General features: G+C 35.8%; 1 protein-coding gene across 12 annotated transcripts in view; it reads left to right on the top strand.

Moving 5' to 3' along the window:
• Positions 1-12,182, top strand: part of TRPS1 (transcriptional repressor GATA binding 1) — a 269,041-nt gene that overhangs the window by 83,984 nt on the left and 172,875 nt on the right. The window lies entirely within an intron of this gene.

Genomic DNA, 12,182 nt, shown 5'->3' with positions numbered 1-12,182 from the left:
GTTCTTGAAGATTCCTTCAAGTTTTCCAGAGGCACAAAGCCCCTTTCATAAGTACCAATCAATTTTATCAGCCTCTCATTGTCTGCTTCATAAAATGGCTAATGCATAGACAAGGCAGGTCTTCCATTTATGAGGAAGCAAATCAGTGAAGCTACTCTCCACCATTCTATGTAAACTCCCAGGATACTGTGTCTCCTCAAGTTACTTTTATCCCTCCCCCCGCCCGGGCAAATGTACATGCTTCAAAGCTGCTGCTGCTCTCTTGTTTTATTTATTTGTTTGTTTGTTTGCTTGCTTGTTTGCTTGAAGAGTGCCTTTAGGCCTACAGGAGACAGAGAGATTCTTAAAAATAAAGCTGATACACATTCTTCTGTGAGAATAGTTTTTATGGTATAAAGACTATTCACCATTATTGGTAATGTAGATTAATAATAATTAGATTATTAGTTATTATGATAAATGAGAGATTCAATCTAGAACTACTTTCCTGATTGAGAGAATAATCAACCAGTGGAAGAGCTTGCTTTCAGAAGTTATGGGCGCTCCATCACTGGAGACTTTTTAAGAAGAAATTGGACAACCATTTCCGCACCGAGTGCTCAAACAGGAACCACGTGCACACGTGTGTGCCGGAGTGCTGGAAACCTGAAGACCAGCTAGCCGGTGCATGCATGCCTGTTTTGGGGCGATTTGGGGGCTGTTTTCAGGCCGTTTTCTGAGCCATTTTCAGGCCATTTTCTGGCCAAAAAATGGCAGGAAAATGGCCTGAAAACAGCCTGGAAAACTGTGTGAAAATAGGCCAAAAAACCTGGCCTGAAAACGCCCCCCAAAATGGCCTGAAAATGCCCCCAAAAGGCCTGTTTTTTGGCTGTTGTTTGGGCTGTTTTCGGGTGCTCCAACACCCATAAAGACCAGCTGGCTGGCACATATGTGCGTGACAGAAAACAGAAGAGCAGTTGGCAATGGCACACATGACCACAGTGAGGCTCTGCGTGTCCCCTCTGACACGCATGCCATAAGTTCACCATCATGGGTATAGGGTCTCCTGAATGAGCAGAAGGTTGGACAAGAAGATATCCAAGTCTCTTCCAACTCTGTTATTTTGTTATTCTATTAGATCTTATAACTCCCATCTCTCTGCTCCTGCGTTATAACATTATTGTTGTTGGCCCTGACCTGTTGTTTTTCAGATCCCAGACTGTTGCTGGTTTTGTGTTTTGTCATGGCATTTACATATCACCTCCATGCCGAGAGGTGGTAAGAGCACTTACACATACCCATATATAAATGTACCTTTAATCTAAATGAAAAAAAAAGCTAAATCAGTTACTATGGGGAGTTATGTACGTATTTATTTAATTTTTATATTTATGTATTTATTTAATTTCTGTAGCTACCCATCTCAACAAGGGACTTTGGCAAACATACCTCATAAAAACATAAAGCAATTGAAACAGTGAAGAATAAATAAATATTGTATGGTCACCAAATATCCTTTCATGTTGTAGACATGAAGATAAGATGGCATCATAGATTGAAAGAAAGTATCCTTCTTCCATCTAGTTTAATGCTGTTCACAATTATTTGTAGCTTCCAAGAACACAAAAATAAGTTTCTTGTTTTGTGTCCTTTTAACAAAAGATTTTAAGAATTAAACCTGGGATTTTGTATAGATGACACATCTGTGATATCCCTGGTGTCAGTAATGTGTTGTATCCAAGCAGCCCACCTTCGAATAGGGCAGTAGATCAATGATATTTTGACATCACCAATGGAGGCTGTCATTAAATTTCTAATCCTTTTTTTTTTTCATGTTGGTGACAGGCAGGTATTTTTCTTCTTCTAAGTTAATATTTGTTTTGTAGAATTTCTTTGTTTTGCTTGAAGATGTTTCACTTCTCATTCAAGAAGCTTCTTCAGAACTTTTTTGAGAGAACTGAAACAGAACTGAAGAAACTTCTTGGAAACGAAATCTAGTTGCCTTTAGAAGAAAAGCACCTTTGAGACATGCTTGGAACTAGTTAGCCACATCTGAATGCAGTAGAGGAACTTTGAATGGAGGAAAGGAGGAAATAAGTAGGAAAAAGAACAAAAATGGTCGATGCAACTCTGTAGTTAAAACGTTTGCTATTTTTCTTATTTTAAGTGAGAACATTGTAAGCTGGCTTGCAATATTAAATTTTAATTTTTTTAAAAAAAAACAAGCTCACTTGGGGTTAAAGGTTTGAAGGCAAGGACAGGATAGCTCTTGAAAGCAGTAAATCATGTACATTAAAAAATATCAGGTCATGAATTTTTTTTAAAAGTTGACTCCATCAGTGATAAAGACTAGCAGAATCAGAACAGGAAGATGGCAAGGAAGAGTTTAATAGGAAAATAAAGGCAGATGGCTAATGTAAACAGATAAATGTGTTAAGAATAACTACATTTTAACATTGTTTTATTATACCAGTGAAGAAATAACTTCAAGAAAAGTCGATTTGTCAGGATTCTTCAGGTTTGAATCAATGTGCAGCAATGTGCTTTTCATTCTAGCATAGATGCACCCACACACATGTGTTCACATCATTTCTTTTTTTAACTGAAGCAGTACTGATTAACATATGAATCATTCAGTCTTTAAATCTTACTGCCTTGTGTAAGATACTCGTAACTTTTTGTTTATAATTAGAATGCAAATGGGATTTAGATGACACAGTTTAGAAAGATAAGTGAGTATTTTCAGATTAGAAAGGTGAGTAAACATTTTTAGATTTGAAATTATGATTACACAGTAATTTGCTTGTGGCACTAGCATATATTTGGCTGTTTAAGAAAATACTTAAACAGTCACTTTGGGGTATTGATGGGTAGTAAAGGTATTTTAATGAATTCAATGAGTGAATTATTGCTCCATGCTAAAAACCTTTCTAATGTGTAAAAAAAAGCTTGGGCTTTAAATAAAAGTACACTCCTTGTCTAGCAAGCAGAATAAAACATTTCCAATTATGTACAATTTCGGGATAACCAGATATATTAGATATAACTTTAGAAAAAAACAAAACAAACCTGTGAGCAGATTTCTTATACTACAATAGAAGATGGAATAACTTCTATTTGCTGCAATTTTGTAATGTGTTTTAATTAGAACTAGCAGGATTTTTTTTCCTCCTAAAGGTGCTGTGTTATTAATTTGGTTTTTAACATCCTTACATTTCTCAAAAGACTTCTGGAGCATAGAAGTATGTTGCCTGACCTACAAGAGCAAAGAATTGATTCGTTTAAATAGAAAGTGTCATAAATATTTTTGTTACATGATAATATTACAGGAAGATAATATCCAGACATGTTCCAGATTTCTGCTTAGAAGCCAGCTAGTAAGCTTTAATATTATTGTTACTGACAACTTCATAGTGGCACACAAAGTGACCTCTAGTGCATACAACTAGGGGGGAAGTTGGACATTTTTGTGAAATGTCCATTGATGTCTTCTAAGAACAGCTCAGGAAAATAATATTTTGAAGATATTCTATGACCCAAAAACTAGGGAAGGCAAATAAGAAGCAGAAGCATGTCTTCTGAATAATACTGGTATGAAATATATAAAGACACAAACTTTTTGAATTAAAATGATCATTCCTGGGAATTTTGCTACTTGATGATCTCAGTGATCCCAAAATAAAAGATGGTGAGGCTATATAATGAACAGGCATGATTGCATTAATCTCTGAGCATGAATAATAGCATCGTTTCCCAAACTGATGTATTCCAGATGTATTAGGTTCCAACTGCCATTGAGTTAGAGCCAATGGGAGTTCATCTTTAACACATATGCAGGGTACCAATTTTCAGAAGATTACCATGGATGTAAGACCAGTCCCAATCTGTAGTCTGGATTCCAAACAAAATATGGTGGTAACATTAATTCTTTTTAACTCCCCTCTCCCCTCCAAAAAGTCTTCCATGCTCAGTTTTCACTCAACTTCTTTAACTGGGGAGGGATTTTCCTTTTTTAAAAAAAGTCTTCACGAATCCCTTATCCCTTGCATTTTTTTTTCTGTAGATGAATATTGCCCATTTGAATACATAGGAAGGGATATATGATAGCCAGTATGAAGGAATTTTTGTTATTTTATTTTTGAAATATCTCAGTCACATTGTTAGGTGCTTGATTATTTATAGGAAAGCTTGTACTTGTTTCAGTTGAGCTTGGATACTTTTTTGTGGCGGCATTTTTTGAAACAAACCAGATGTGTGTGATACCTCTGATTAAATAAATAAAACTAGAAATAAAACAGATCAATGAAAATTGTACTCATTTAATAAGTCTTGGCTGCAAGATACTATAAGGAAGACAAAAAGAAGTAAAGCAACGCACACAGATAATCTAGTTAAGATCATTCTGTTCACCAGAAATATACTCTAAAACAATACGTTCTAATACAGGATATTTACAGAAGTATATTCTGTAAGGAACTGGTGATTATTAAATTGGCATTGCATCTTACCCCCCTTTTCTCTAGTGAGTTTGGGCAAGAGTATTAACAATTCTTCCATGCCAAAATGTTGTATTTCATCATTTGTGCATAAACCAGATGTTGATAACTAACCTGTAAGAAGGTAAAGAAAAAGTCATGCTTGTAGTAAATACTGAAATAAAAGGATAGCTGGAATCCTTGGTGCTCTCTGTGCAAGCTTGTTTGCTTGCAGATATTTAATTATCCTGACTAAGTAATATCATCAGTGCTAGTGAGTGTAGGATTTGCTGCCTGTTTATATACAGTAACTTGTCCTCCAGTGTTAGTGTGGATGTGGAAATTAAGAAGGAAACAAAAAGACCAGAACATGCTGTGTATAGCAACCAACACCCAGATGAGCAGGGATTAACACTAGACAATCAAGCAGAAAACAATACCCTGATCAAGGAACTATCAAGGTCAAAAATATACCCTCCACCAGACGGGCAGGGCAAGCTACTGTATATAAACAGGGAGCTAACCCCACACTCACTAGCACTGGTGATGTTACTTAATCTGGTAATGAAACAACAACAAACCAATAATCAAGCTCATGGAGCAATAAGGATCCCACAATTCAACTCTGAGCTCTCAGTTGGAGAAAGTCATATTAACAGTTTTAACTGAACTTTTAAAGAGTCATCATACTTACAGCATGTGCAGACTTGCGTGTGTGATATATATGTATGTATGTATGCATGTATGTATGGTAGTCAGCTTTGTTCAGGTACAGACAAACACTATACAGAAGCCTGATGATGGCAGATGAGATTCTGCCGAAACATTGCTACAACTTTAAAAGCACAACTACAGTGACGTGAGAAAATACCCGAACAAAGCTGAATGCCATACATGTAAGTACCCGCGAAAACTTAAGAAAAAAAAAAATATTTATATTTATATATGTACACACACACACACACACACACACACACACACACACACATACAGATACATATACATACACATACACACACACATATGTTTTCTGAGGTTTTCGCGGGTATTTGTATGTGGATCTTTGATTATTCGGGTTTTCTTCCGTGTAAAATATCGTTGCCTAGATACTTCCAATCTTACGCGGGAGAAAACCCGAATAACCAAAGATCCACATACAAATACCTGCGAGAACCTCAGAAAACACACACACATATATATATGTATATGTATATGTATATATATTCTTAAGTTTTCACGGGTACTTACATGTACGGTATTCAGCTTTGTTCGGGTATTTTCCCACATCGTTAAAGTTGTGCTTTTAAAGTTGTAGCAACGTTTTGGCAGAATCTCATCTGACATCATCAGGCTTCTGTATTGTGTTCATCTGTGAGTCAGACTTTTACAGTTGTTTCAGTTTTAAATTTGGGGCTAGCCTACTGCTGTGCCAGAATGGTTTTTTCTTCATCCTGATTGGTTGGGAGTCTTGGTCTGTGTTTATTGGTCTTGGAGTTTGCTGTGTTCTGCTTGATTGGTGTGTCTAATATTTTCTGCCTGTTTTGTAGCATTTTTTTTTTTTTGTCTTGATTGGCTGGCATCATTGTGTTCCTGTATTGGAGGCTTTTAGTGCAGTTTGACTCCGAGTAAATGGACAGCTATCATTTATTAGGAAGCTAGGTTTCATCTGGGTGCCTGGTTGGGGTGTGTTTGAGCTGGAGGTATCAGGGGGGATCTGTTTGTGCCCAGGTGTTTTCCTGGCTTGTGGTGTGGAGATTTTTTTGTTTGTGAGTGCAGGCTTCCAAATAATTGACAGTCTGGTGGAATCATCTCTTCTATTCATGATTTCAGGTCTTTTTTCAATCTCTGTGGCTTCTCTGATAATTCTGTGGCTGGAGTTTTCTATAGTGGCTAGGGTTTTGGTGCCATTGAAGTCGATGCTATGACCTGTAACTTTCATGTGTTGGACTAGTGAGGAAGTGTGTTCCAGCTTTTTTACTGCATTTTTGTATTCATCCATTTCTTATTCTTCTATTGGTCTGTCCAGTGTATGTGGCCGGGCATGATGCACAGGGGTCTTCATATATGCCTTGGTTTTCCAGGTCAATTTTATCTTTGGGGTTTCTTAGGATGGCTGCTATTTTTCTGTCTGTTTTGAAGGCAGTCTTGATGTGATGCCTGTGTAGTATCTTGCTGATTTTGTCTGTAGTACCTCTTACGTAGGGCAGGACAGCTGTTCTATAGGACTGTTCATCTTCTAGGTCTCCATTATGTCTCAGTGTGTTTTTGTGGATCAAGCCGGTGATTTTGCTTTTGTGGAAGCCGTTAGCTGTCAGTACTTTAGTCAGGGTGCATAGTTCAGTCTTTATGTGTTTCTTGTCTGCCAGGTGTTTGGTTCTGGTGATTAGTGTTTTGGCCACGGAGTTTATCTGTGCTGGGTGGTGGTGGGATTGGGCGTTGAGGTAGCGGTTGGTGTGTGTTTTCTTCTGGTATATGGTATGTCCTAGTGTGCTATCTGTTTTTTTGTAGATTAGTACATCTAGGAATGGTAGTTGTTTGTTTGTTTCTGTTTCCATGGTGAACTTGATTTTGGAGTGTGTGCTGTTTAGGTGTGTTAGGAAATTGTTTAGGTTTTCTTTTCCATGGGGCCAAATCACAAATGTGTCATCGATGTATCTTAACCATAGTTTGGGTTTGTGGGTGGCATTAGCTAATGTACTCCAGAACCTATAACAGCAATGAGCGATGGCTGGCGTGTCTGGAGAGATGGCTCTGCATGCCATTTCGGCATGCGTGGCATAGGTTCTCCATTGCATTCCTATAGTAATTTGTTTTAATCGATTCTTTTGTTGCAATAATAGACCAACAAAAGTGTCCTTGTAATATCTGACAAATCATGATTAATAACACAGATGTGTTTCACCTCCATTAATGCTAAAATTAGAGCCTAGCCTAGCTAAATTCTAAGGTATGTCTTGCAGCTTTCATGCTTCATATATTAAGCACTTTAGTGTGACCCTGATGCAGGGATTTGATTGTTCTATCCACTTTTTAAGGCCTCATACACTACACCTGCTGGTGATTGCTTCCTTGTGTTGCTGTGCAGGCACTACTTAATCATTTAATTATTAATCAAATATTTCTAGACTTGTTTTCCGCAAACAACTTGCCAACTTGAGGATTTCCTAACACAGAGTTTGTAAGAATGAAAGTCTATCGTCATATTTGTTGAAATATGAATCTTATTTGCAAGCCAGTTTTTCTGAAACTCATTAGCTCTTCATTTATTTTTCTGTCATGGTTTGCAACATCAGTTACACAGAATTTGGCAGTCTCTGATTCTTGATTTATATGGATCCAATTTCCATAGACTAGCCAAAATCGATCTTCCTCTTCCCATCCTATTTTTTTTTCTTTTTTCATTTCAAAGATTAGCATTGACTAAAAAAAATACTTAACTTTGTTTAGAATGAAATATATTCCTTTTTGGAGCCTGTCCCACTTCGACTTTTCATAATGATGAACCTTGAGGGCATATGGTATTTGGCATGGATGCAGGAATGAATGAATAACTGTATGTATCTATGTCTTCGTCAAAAATATAGTAGATCAGTCCTGAAAATATTCTTACACCAGGATGGAATATAATGAAACTAATTGAAAAAGTTGTTAGTAGCAGTCATGATTTTCCCTTTTCCTTATAATGTATTATTATCTTGTAAGCCATTTTATGCCTGTATAGATTATTACTATGTTTGATCTATGGGGATCTCAAGCAAATGAGAGAAACTTGTTGAATGCCAAGACAAACTAATGGGTCCAGGAAGTCTTACACTACCATTTTAGGGCACTTGGGAAAAATAATATTTTTTGTTGCTTCTACAACCACTTTTACAGTATTCCAGACCTAGTGGAAGAGGTAAAATATTGCATAGTGTTTCATTGTGTAGAGATAAATGTATAAATCTATCTGCCAATCTTGTCTATCTATATACCATCCATCCACCCACCCACCCATCTACCCATCCATCCATCCTCTTTCTCCCTCTCCCCCTCCCTTCATAAACACACACACAGAGAGCCACCCCTTGTTTACAATCTCATATATCATTTGTTAAGTTATATTTTGTTTAATAAAGCACAGTTGAATGTATTTACATAACATATTAAGTGAGAGCATTACTTTACCAGAATGGTATCTGTCATGGTACCCCTAGGGCACTTCTGTGCTTCTACCCATGCTTACTTTGCACGTTCTGTAGACAAGTTGGAACATTTCCAAAACAGGCACTGGACTGCAGTTTCTCATTTATATTCTCAAAATAACTTATGAGGATCATTTGAACTTAGGGACCTACAGACATTAATAGAAATCTAATATTCATCAGTACTTTTCATCAGTCCTTGTCTTCCTCCAGAATTTGATTCTTTGCTTGGGTACATGACAGCTTCCCAATTTTTAAAACTACAGTTTGTTAACTATCAATGTTTACAGTATTATAGATTATATTAGACAGGGAATGTAATATAAACTTGAATTTCCAGTGCCCACTCTTGCCTGGACTACCACCAAACCTTGCCTTAGAAAAGAAAACTAAGCCGTTAACCCTCCTCCTGTCTATTTATCGGCATGATATTTAGAACATTGGTAATTGTGTGATAGTTAATACTTTATGGATGCTGGATTGCAGAAACTGAATTACTAAACAAAAAGCATTAGAAAAATATATTTAGGATTAGAAGATTAAAAATAATCGGCAAGTGGTAAACTGAGTGACTCAAAGGATTGGAAAGAGAACCAGCCCTTTAATGATTGAAAACAGTGACCCAAATAATTGAAAGGTTTGCTGCTATCTGATTTTGTAACATCATTTAGCTGGATTAGCTCTTAGCTGATGGAAATAATTTAAGCAAACAAACAAAAATGATTTTCAGTTTCTCCAACTCAGAGTGATTAATAACCTGTAAAACCAGGCACTCAGTGAAGTCCTAGACATCACTCTTGATATTCCCTCCCTGCATTCAATCACATTTGCACACTTAACGAGGGTTCATTTGCAATGCTTATGGGCCCCAGCTCTCTCCCATAACTTTCCATTCATTAGAAGCTCAGCTCAATAGGAAAGAAAATTCATTTTAAAAAAAGTTTCACAAGCACCGCCTTTATACTCTGTTTTCCATCAAGTTGAAATTAACGTAGTATCAAGTATAACTATAGAATCTGGTCGTGTGAAAGAATAGGGAAGTGAACATGCTTTGTTTTCTTCTGTGTAAATCAGATCTTTCACATCTTTATTGCTGTGGAAATGTGAAAGTTGCCTTTATAATTTTTTGTATAGCAACATTTTGCACCATTTTTTTTTAAAAAATAGCCTGATAAAAGGGAAAACGATTGTTTCTAGAATGCTGAATATGCTTTAAATAAATTACCCAGTCATAATAGTAACAGCCTAATACTACTTCCTAGTTTTTAAGCTAATTCTGAAATGGACAGTGCCAAATGGAAATTGATGTTGAAGGACACAATCTACTTTCCACAGGATCAGCCTAATGGACAGTCCTATAATCCATAATCCACAGATCCTTGCAAGAATTGTTTCCAGTCTCCTTAGAATGGCTAAATAACTGATGGTTCTCAACCCGTGGTCCATGGAGCCCTGCGGACCACTATGTTGGTATGCAAAAGCTGGAAGAGATGTTATGAACTGCGAAGGCTGGAAGAGATGTTATGATTTAAATCTTAAGTTATTTCTTAGGGGTCCGTGACCATGGTCCATGACTGCAAAAGGGAGTTCATGGTGAAGAAAAGGTTGAGAACTACTGGAATAGGGAATTCTTACATGTAAAATATACATTTTTGTTTTCATGGTGCACTGGCAGCTTTAGATGCTGCTGATTTAGATTTAGATATTTATTTATATATCTATATCTATATAGATAATGTATATTCTCTAAATCTCAGTTATATTTAGAGAATATATTATTTGTCAAGTTATAGACAACGAGATGGAACACATCTCATTGCTATAGAGTCATTCTGTATAATGGATATGAAAAGCTTATGGTAGCTCTAATGAATGTTCGGACAGGTTTTTAAAATGTTAGAAGCCAATCCATATTATGGGTGTTTTCTCATATTTTCTTCTTCTAAAATGATAGTCTTACAATATAGTACTTCCATATCTGATAAATTTGCTGTTTTTTTAAATGAGAGCCTTATAAAGCAGTTTGCGTTAAAAGTTGTATAGCTCTTCTATAGCTTATTGGTAGTGGGACTTGTATAAATTAAGTTACAAATCATGTCTGAAGGATGAAAGACTATGCATTACTCATTAGATGAAACTAATATTTCTGCTTTCTGAAGTATTGAATTTAATCATATGACTAAGAAAACTGGCATGAGTACAGAGTTTGACTTTAAGGTATAGCAGTAATGGCATAATGATATAAATACATCCAACCAGTCATTCCTGTTGCTTGGGCTACTTTTGGAAAACATGGGTTTTTAAACCTCAATTATGTTTTCCACAGGTTCAGAGTGGTCTAAAAACTTGAAGCCATGACTTGTAGTTAGTGAGATGAGATAACAAGATAGGCAGGAGATGAATTGGTTAATCATTTGCCACAGTAGATGGCAGCACCTAGTTGTTTTTGACCTGTTTTGGACAAGTAAACCAGATTAGATGTGGTTAGTTGTTGGATAGGAAACCACTAAGAAATCCTGGGACTAGAGACTAGACTAGGAAGTTAAAAATAAGTGATGATGAAATTACAATTCAAACAATGCGAATTGACCTGAGGGTAGCCTATATACAAGGTTTTTCATCTCCTGAGAATGCACAATTAAAAGAATATTTATTTATTTATTAGATTTTAATACTGCCTTTTCTACTTTCTGAGTAATTCTAGATGATGAACATTCCTCTCCCTGGATCTCTTTTACATGCATCTTTTATCCATTTACAGATTCATATATAACAAATGCAAAAATTCATCTCTCATTGAAAAGGCACTTTTCAATTCTTGTTTTCTTTGTGCTTCTCAAATATCTTTACATAGATAAATCTTTATTTTCTATTCACCTATCTATATCACAATCCTTCAAGTATATTTTATGAAGTATGAAAAACATTTTTTCCGTTACTTCTTTCTTTAATATTTTTTATGTTTAATAAAATGCAAACTCAACAGCTAATAACCCTTTGTGACCCAGAATTATTTTTTGTCTGGGAAAATATACATAGAACATAATGTATTTTTAAAAATGTTCGTAATGCAAGACTTGACTGACCTTCTTTGACCAATGATGAGGATTAAACAGTTACAATTTTGTGTGTAACAAGATGCACAAATTGCAGTTATAATTTGGATATGATATAAATTTTATTTATATATCATTTAAATATTGTACATTTTAATTTTGTTTGCTAATCTCACTTATTTCCTTGGTGATGTCATTTCTTTTTCTGAAAGTATTAATGGGATTCAACAATATGTACATACTACATACTACACTGATATTCAGATTTGACAGCATATTGAAGATACTAAGACTAAGTTAAGTTAGTAAAGCAGGTTTTTTTAGTAGACATGTTTTCATGAACATTGAACTGTCAAAAAATAAGGCATTTTTAGTCAGCTACAAAATGTTATGTGGCTTCAGCTCATCCATAAAAATACATAGTGGTAGTGAATAAACTAAAGCTAAGGTACCTCTATTGGACAGCAGTGATAATAAGATGCTGGAGG

The sequence above is a fragment of the Pseudonaja textilis genome, chromosome 3, assembly GCF_049901715.1.
Source record: "Pseudonaja textilis isolate UNSWEBS1 chromosome 3, rPseTex1.2, whole genome shotgun sequence".
Lineage (NCBI taxonomy): Eukaryota > Metazoa > Chordata > Lepidosauria > Squamata > Elapidae > Pseudonaja > Pseudonaja textilis.
Note: the sequence above shows the minus strand (reverse complement) of the source record. Positions and strands in the feature narration are given on the sequence as shown.